Consider the following 9,760-nt stretch of genomic DNA (forward strand, 5'->3'; position numbering starts at 1 on the left):
TAAAGTTATTTATATAAATATCTATAATTGTCTAAGCAAACAAAAGGTTAAATTGAACATTAAATTATGTATTGTATGTTAATTTAGAAAAGAAAATAATGTTAAGGTTATGAATATACCTATTTAAACCTAAAGATAAATAAGCTTTTATAGGGTTTCCTATATTGTGCCATAACATAACATCATATATTATATCATCATTTAAATGTTGCTGGAGGACTTTACACACATGAATGTAAATAAATTCGGAATAGAAAGCTGCTTCTTTCATGAATTCCCTTTTATGATGTCATCACGGCAGGCTGTAGACCACCTGCGTGAGACTTTTTGTGCCATGTTTCCAAAGGCTGATGTTTTACACTTTACAGCACACTGAAAGAGGCATATGTATCATGAATATTTTACTTTAACATCAGTGTTTGATTTCTCTACTATTAGTTACTTCTTACAATCTGATCATACACTAAAACGTATAATTTGATCAAACACAAAGCTTGTAGCCTGAATGCAAAATGTTCTCTCTTTTGTGCAGATAAAGTCATCTGGTAATTTATTGTAGCAAAAGTACATATTTGTACCTGATAGAACATGACTTAAAGGGGCTCTTCATATATTTTTAAAGGAACACGCCGACTTATTGGGACTTTAGCTTATTCACCGTAACCCCCAGAGTTAGATAAGTCGATACATACCCTTCTCATCTCCGTGCGTGGTGTAACGCTGTCTGACAGCTCCACCGGTAGCTTAGCCTAACACAGAGCATGCAGGTGAATGGTTCCAGTAACCCTATTGCTCCGAATTGACAAAATTTACATGTTGTGATTTGTAGAGTCACAGCGTGTACAAAAAACAACGTAACATGAGACATAGCCATCTTCTAACCGTAAACAAACCGGGAACTATATTCTCAGACAGGTTTGCTGCAAAGCAAATCATTCCGCCCAAGTACTATATTCTTCCGCCTGAGAATATAGTACCCGGTTTGTTTACGGTTAGAAGATGGCTGTGTCTCATGTTACGTTGTTTTTTGTACACGCTGTGACTATACAAATCACAACATGTAAATAGGAACATGTTGCCGTTATTTTATCACTTATTCGGAGCAGTAAGATTACTGGAACCATTCACCTGCATGTTCTGTGCTGGCCTGATGCCGCTGGAACCGCAGACAGCCTTACAACACGCACGGAGATGAGAAGGGTATGTATCGACTTGTCTAACTCTGGGGGTTACGGTGAATAAGCTAAATTCCCAATAAGTCGGCGTGTTCCTTTAACTTCATTTCCATATTAGTCATAGTGCTGGCATATAAAAAACTTAGTCAATTTGCATGATTATGAGGGTATTGAAATTTGTCATCTGTCCACATGTAGTGCAAAATTCCAGCCTGTTCTTCATTCAAAAAGCTTCGAAAAGTTAAGCACTGTAATTTGTATTTTTTTTATTTCTGTATTCACTACATGCAAGGCCGCTGTATAAGAACGTGGCTGGCGGCGTAGGGAGGAGGTCAGGGTGGATGGGTGGGGGCGTCAAACCAATTTGGGGCCCGAGGGCCACATTTAGCCCGTGCTCCCTTTGTTTTGGCCCAGCATGGCATTTGACATACTCATGCTTATTCTCCTCTTATTTTGAAAATGCTGTAAAATCCTAACCGTAATGACTACGAAACATACATACATGTTGTACATGATTCCCTATTAAATTACATATGTAAGTTTTATCTACGAAGAATTACAAGAATTTCAGTATTCTGTCTCTCTCCCGCTCCCCCTCACGTGGCTGCGTGTATCTTACATCACTGGTTTGAGTCAGCCAGTCCAGATGGAGCGATGGATGCAGTGACACACTGATAAAAGAACATTTTGTAAATCAACCTGAGCCCTAATGTTGAACGATTTTTGAAAAACAAAGACAGGCTTCATGTCTCCCACTGATATTGCAAGTGATAAATGACTGTAAAAGGTCTGTAATATGGGAGATATACGCAGATTAAAGAGTAGTGGGCCTCATTCACCAATATCTTCCTAAGTTTTCTCTTAAAGTGATGGTTTGGAGTACTTGACACCAGCACCATGACCTTGAGCCAAACAACCCCCCAGAAGCTTTTTTCCCTTGTTATAACGTTGGTCGAGTTAGCGTTATCAACTGGTTAGTTTAGTGCAGGCGCTAATGGATCCAGGTTTGTATCTCGTAAATTACCCCACTAATAATGCCCGAAATGATACCAAACTTCTACAGTAGTACAAACAGGTTATGTACTCATAAAACGATGGATTGGAAAGTTTGTAAGTACACCAGGAGTTTATTTAAATATCACCTGCCTGCTGGCTTCTGCTCTCTTCTGCTACTGCTACCGGGCAGTAAGAGTGCTTAGGGACGTCTACAAATTACAACACCGAAAAGAGATACAACAAAAATATTTATTAATTTAACTTATTTTTTAAAAGTAAGTGCTGTAGTACAACTAGCAGGAGACACGTTATAATTGAGGTAAGTTTGGAGACACTACCTTATTTAATCATTAAATTAATAAATATTTTTGTTTAAGCCAGCAGGCAAGTGTTACTTAAATAAACTTCTGGTGTACTTACAATCTTTCCAATCCAATGTTTTATGAGTACATTACCTATTTGTACTACTGTAGAAGTTTGGTATCATTTCGGGCAAACCTGGATCCATTAGCGCCTGTACTAAGCTAACCAGCTGATAATGCTAACTCGCCCAATATTCGATCCAGGTGAAAAAAGCTTCTGGGGGGTTATTTGGCTCGAGGTCATGGTGCAAAGGACCCTAGGGTGAAATTACTTTGAACCATCACTTTAAATATGTTCTTAAGAAAGTCCCTAAGAAAAGTCTACGTCTGATTCATGATGTGTTCTTAAACAGCAGACTTGTTCGCAGTTGTGTTCTTAGAATGATGAATCCCAATATCTTTGTAAATTGAAAGCTTGTGCCCGTTGCTCCTATTTAGCATAGGTAAACGCCCCGTTAAAGCAACACTAGTGCCGTTTTTCCATTACATGGTACCTGCTCGACTCGCCTCTACTCGCCTTTTTTGGTTTTCCATTATGAAAAAACGTCCCTTGTACCTGCCAACGGGTACTTTTTTTAGTATTACCTCCGTCGAGGTTCCAAGTGAGCTGAGGCGATACCAAAAGGTGACGTGAAAACCTGCAGACTACTGATTGGTCGGAGAGAATCGTCACTAATCACTGCGTCATCATTGCTAGCGACAGATGGTGGTGTAGTGAACAAACCTACCGTTTTTAAATAGTTTAGCCAGCGGTGTTTTTTTTGCTGCCTCCAGTTTCTTTTGAAACAAAATTTGTCTTCTGGCTGTGGCAACAACAACACACCTTCGACGTTCTATGTGTGTGCCGGGTTAGGTCACGGCAGTTTCCTGCGGCGGCGCTATGACGACCAGCCGTGCTCGCCTCACGCATGAGGCAGTACTAAAAATCTGCAATGGAAAAAGGAGGACGGGGCAACGCGGCCGAGTCGAGTTGAGCCGAGCCGAGGCAAGTCGAGCAGGTACCATGTAATGGAAAAACGCCATATGTAACTTTTCCCGCTTCGGTCCCCCTACAGGTTGTCTCATTGGAACTACAGCTGCAGCTAGTTACATAGTGTTACTTTAATTCCCATTAAAGGGTATAAGATGACTTTAGTAATTCTGAAGTGGAGGTACTGCTGCAAGAAGTTAACGAAAAACGAGACATCATATTTAGTAGCGTCAGCAGTGCATACTAAGCAGCAAATAACCGATGCATGGAATGCAGTTACTCATGCAATGAACGCTGTATCCGGAGAAGGGCGCAGAACTGATGAAGTAGAAAAGAAATGGTTTGATCTGAGGCAAAAAAATTGATTTCAAAACATAGAAGATACTCTTGGCGTATAAATAGCGTGATCAGTCACTATTGTTGGATGGCAGGGTTCCCCGTTAACATAATTGATGTGAATTGAAGGCAAAGCAAGGCAAGTTTATTAATATAGGTCTAGCACAATTCATACACAATGGCAATTCAAAGTGCTTTACAAATGAGCAGTAGTGTGTATTTATTAAAACAAACGTATAATTATCTGTAAAATAATTAAAATAGTTAGTTACAAAATGGAGAGAAATGTTAAACTTTAAATTAGAACGGATGAAAACGGTATAGCTACTTTTGCGAAAACTTGTCAGCCCTAAATTGTGCGTAAGAGTGCTCTTGAGTGTGCATAGATTCTGTTCCTACCTAAGAACAAATCCCAAATAAGAAAACATTGGTGAATGCCAGAATCTTCATGAATGAATGAAACTGCGTAAGTGGGGTTTAAGAACACATTTGTTCCTAAGAACGTTGGGTGAATGAGGCCCAGTGTTATTTTTGAAATTTTATTTTAGATTTAGAATGTTCATTTTTCATAAAATATAATACATTTTCTCCTAATATCATTTATTTTTGCCCTTTATTTTTGGCCCTTCATATAAAAGAATGTGGGCACCTCTGGCGTAGACCATATATGCCAACAAACATTTGTGAGCATCTGTGTATGCAGACATCCAATGTAGTATAAACAGAATTATGTGCGTGTCCACTGTCTGTCTGTTGATAGATTCTAAAAGGCCTCGACATCTCCAGTTCCCTCTCCGTCAGCTCCACAAAACTTACGCTGAATTGTCTATTTTACAAATATTAGTTGTGCTTTATGTGGTTGACGTTGGACTGTGATGGCATTTGGCTATGAGTCGCTCATCAGGATCGGGAAACCACTCTCCTGCCAACCCTGCTAACCTCCTGCTGACTCTGCTAGCCTGGGCTAGCTAGCCAGCTGGCCGGTCAAGTTTTCAAATGTAAACACTGGGGAAAAGGTGAAAAAGAGGGGTATAAGCTAGCAATGCCATTTCTGTGTCCATCTCATGACTATGAGAAGCTCATTAGGATAAGGAAATGGGGTCAGCCCTACGTTCCCACAGCCCAATGATCCCACAGCCCTATGTTCCCACAGCCCTTTGTTCCCACATTTCTAAGATTTTTCTTAAAATTAGGCCCTATGTTAGGGTTAGGTTTAGGGTTACATTCCAGCTGTAGTCCATTGCTACTGGATAATAGGTTGGGTGTAATTAGCTACCAAATTGGGAGAAAGGGGGATAACATCTGATACAAATTTATAAAAAAGGAAATGTGGGAACATAGGACCTGATTTTGAAAGAAATCTTAGAAATGTGGGAACATAGGGCTGTGGGAACATAGGCACGCTCCCAACGGATATCCAGCCGAAAAGAGTGACATCCAGCAGAATTTCCGGCAAATTTGACCAATAACCGGAGTTTCCCACGACTTCAACCAATCCCAGCAGTTCCACGTGCCAGACTTGTGTCAGTATGTGACTCTGAGAGCCACTGACCAAGCGGGAGTGAGAACGGGTTGACGTAACACACGTACATCGCCAAATTCATTTCCTTGTTTCTGATATGAAGACGAGACGTGTGTGACTCGAACATCTCACATTAACCAACAAAACGTACAGCGAAAAACTGTGCAAAACATTTCAGACCGTCCTGCCAACCTGTACGCATTTTAACATAAACAACACACACACAAACACACATGGTGGATGCAGGAAAAACTGGAGATGAGACGTAAACGATCACCTAAATTGAGGACAGCTACACTCGTTATTGTAAGTGCAATGATAAGTTAAAGTCCAATAAGTACTTTATTAAACCGTATGAATGTGTGTCCCAGGCCAGGTTAGGAAATGAACTAACAATGTAAAGATCAACAAGCCACTGACACATATGTTCAAATTCAATTCAATCAATTTTTTGTCTTAAATCCACCAGCCATTTTCATATTATACCAACATTTGCAGCATCCTGAGCCTTTTTGGTAAGGTTACTAGGAAAACTCAGCCCGGACTAATTTTATTCTTCCCGAAACAAGTTTCCTTTTTATTTTTAACTATACCAAAAAAAATCAAAACTTTTTTTTTGCAATTTTCACTGTCTCTCGCAATTTCATTGCAACAAAAATACAAAAGACATCGCAACTTTTATCGCATTTTTTTACAAAAGCTCCTGCAAAATCTGGCATTTTGGCAACAATCTCAAAAAAAGGCCACGAAATCCTGGAGGGACTGATATATTTGACTGGAAAACGCACAGCATTGCTCTGCGATGTTGCATTTCATTGCAGCAAGTGTTCTATGTTGGGACCACTGCTGAGCCAACACAGTTGTCTCATTGATGTAAACTAGGGGGCTGTGGTTTTTCTCTAACTCTAACTGCTAATATCAGGTCTGAGCATGGCCCTATTGTATCCCATCTAGCGGCTAACCTCATCAGTAAGCTACCTGCACACCAATTAGCAGCATGCCTGACTGGTAGCAGCTGCATTGCTAACTGGTACAAAGAAAACAAGTAGATCCGACAGTACCTGTCGGTGTAGAGGGAGAGCCAGTAAGTGTGACAAAGATAAACAGAAAAGAATAAGCTCGGCCAACATGAACAGGTAGATGCTGATTGGAAACTTGGTGTTCCTGTAGTCTGACATGTGTGTAGTGTACAGCAAATAATATGCAACACACATTTTACTGATGTTAATGGTAGCTACTAAAATTAAGCAATTGATCAGTTCTATATAGAAAAAGTTTACCATGTGCAGTAGTCAAGTAAGCAGTAACACACATTTTAAACAACTTTGTCATGGGTCCAGTATGAGCATTGTACAATGCATCACAGATAGATACATTAAACACACAGCACAAATTTAAATTTAATCTGGGAACCCCCTTGGTATTGCCTTCAGATAAAACAGAGTTTGGCAAATTCAACCAAAAAGGGCTATTTACTCACCAGCCCATCACTGTGGTTTGGCTCCTTAGGATAGGATGAGCACTCCTCATAAGTATACTTGAACTCCTAAAGTGTGATTGTGTGTATGTGTGTGTGTGTGTGTGTGTGTGTGTGTGTGTGTGTGTGTGTGTGTGTGTGTGTGTGTGTGTGTGTGTGTGTGTGTGTTGCTTATTCAGACAGGTATGTGTGTGCCAGAGGTCAACTTGAGAGTTGTAAGCCCAGACTATGTCCATCATTCTTCTCTGGATCTCTGCCATTTATTGCTCATTATCATCATAATTATTATTATGAGTTCTACACCCTGCTTCCCTTTTAAATAATGTATTTCTTGATCCAGGGGGTAAAACATTTCAAACACCATTCAGTGTTATTACAGGTCAACATACAATTTACTGGTTAACTGGTTTACTTCTAGCTCTGTGTTCGCTGTACTTACCTACAAAAAATGGGAAATCAATAAAAAACAAAAACAAAGAGTCTCTGGAAATAAAGTCTTTTTAACCATTTGGGAAAACTGTTTCAATTGTTGTCCTCATCAATCACTTTGTCTTTTACCATTGTACTGTATGCTGCCTTCCCAAGAGCATATGAAAGCTACAGTTTAACTGCTGTGTCTGTAATAGATGTCTGTGTAAGCGCTCTGCAGCAGTAGATGGAAAACTAGTCATATACCTCTGCACAATAAATCTTATAGTAATTTTCCAACGCTGCGTGACAACTAATGGCATGGAGAAAAGCTCTGTGCTTTGTGTATTTGTCTTTGCATTATTGTGCAAGTGAGGGCACAAAATTATAACACTGCTGAGCTGGTGATATGCAAGACATTTTTTTTTATCTTCTTCAAGCTGTTTCTGCTTCGTATTGTACCCACAGATTTCTGTGTGAACCAAATAAGAGGTCAGGGTGAATAATTGTGGGCCTGGCAAGCTACGGGGAGTAATAGTGCTGTTTGTAAGTGGCCTGTTTGGATGAACTGTCACTGTTGTACAAAGATGTGTATGTTTGAACAGCGGATAATAATTAATACAGCAATGCTGTCGTGTAGCGGCAGGGCTGCTATTTCACAACTCTGATGACTAAACACCGGTGGGAAGGGGAGCAGTGAAAGGCGCCTGCAACAATATTTTACTCATTTGGATCTGCTCAATGCTACAGCCCATGCACCCAGTGAATCTGTCAGACAGCACCATTTCCCCAAGAACAGCTGCTATTTATCTGATTTTCTCATTAGAGTTGACTCATGACTTCATTGTACTGGCTTTGGCAGAGGTACTGCAGCGCTTACTGTAGGTATGGCTGCTGGGACTTGGTCTCCCTGATGTTACTGAATGTCGGAACGTGTAACACGTCTATGTTCTCTTTTTCTTTCTGATTTTCAGCCATCAGTTACAATGATGTTAAATAACATTTGTATCTGTTTCGACACTTGAAGAAAACATCTCTCAGCCAGATGTTTATTATTCTTTAAATGCATGTAACTTTTGTCTTATTTCTATTTCTAGCACAGGTAAGAGAAAAGAACTTCATCTCAAGACTCATTAAACATGTATACAAAAACAGTATGTAAGAACAGCCAACACCCTTAGCAATGTTTTAATCCTTGGAGGTGAAGGACTGAGGAAATCTTGCTAATTTCACAGATGGTTTAAAATAGATTAGTGTAGAGTAGCAGCTCCCGGAGAAGGGCTGACCCACCAGGCTCCCTGTGCAGCTGCCAAAACCCTGCGCCTCATGCTCAGAAGTGCCTTCCAAAAGTCCTGCAAGGTTAAACTCAAACTTAAGCATCCCCAAATGCCATCCTTGTTAGCTTTACTGCATCTTTAATCAACTTCCCATTTCCTTTTTTGACTACAATAGTTAATTTGTCATTAATCTGTGAAATTATTCCTCACTTTTAAGCAGACATTTAAGGCCCTTTTTTTTTATTTTGATTTACTGGTTAACGTTTCTGAAATCATTGCCCTTTGCCTTTTCACTTCTTTTTTTTTCAGTTAAAATCGGAAGTCTTTGTTTAGTTAGTCTATTTTTTTCTTACCTCGAAATTTGTAGCCTTGGGAAATATAGCTTCCTGTTCTTGGCTAAAACAACACCCTGGAGCACAAAGGATTTTACTTTGAAATTGATGGATCCATGGAGACTATTCTTACTTGTTACTTTGTCTTCCTTCTCATTAGACGTTTTGTACAATGCATCCAAGAGCCATTTTTTGTAGTGGAATAAAGGAGTGAATCAGACTCTGCATGGTATTTTCAATAGGCCAAGCCTGCTGCTAGAGCTGGGCTGTGTCCGAGTAGGCCTGACACAACTCTGGCCTGCCTGAAAAGGCCCAGCTTGGAGTTAATGTGGAAAGACAATGGCACAGGGTGAAAAACTCGACATGGTTTTGTTGGACTTGTCATTCTTTGGTGCATAGCTGTGAGGAAAACCTAGGAACCATCTGAATGTTATTTGTGCTTTTTTGACCCATATCTGGGACAGCTTTCACAAAACCCTTGTGAGAGGGTTGAAACAATGGAGAGGCGCTTTCAGAAGAGGGACAGGCCTCGACTGCGGCCAAACCATCTTGGACCTGCTTCACTGAAATGGTTTGTCACCAAAAGGCTGACATCATGGCAAAGCTATTGGTTGATTTTAACTATGCTGAAAAAAATAATAATGATGACTAATCCCCAGTAGTGGTTATTGATAAAATATAATTCTAAGCATCAGATAGATTTCAGATTGCAATTTTTAACCAAAGAAAGGTAACAAGAGAGGACAAATCTGTGAACACAAAGAACACAACAGCTGAATGAAACATCTGGGTCACACACTCAGGCTTTAAATGCAATATGTGACCTCAGAACATTGTAAGTATCAGAATCATTATAAAAAAAATTATTAAATAAAAAGACATACAAGTTATGGATTATTTTGTCT

The sequence above is a fragment of the Sander lucioperca genome, chromosome 3 (genome assembly GCF_008315115.2).
Source record: "Sander lucioperca isolate FBNREF2018 chromosome 3, SLUC_FBN_1.2, whole genome shotgun sequence".
NCBI classification, from domain to species: Eukaryota; Metazoa; Chordata; class Actinopteri; order Perciformes; family Percidae; genus Sander; species Sander lucioperca.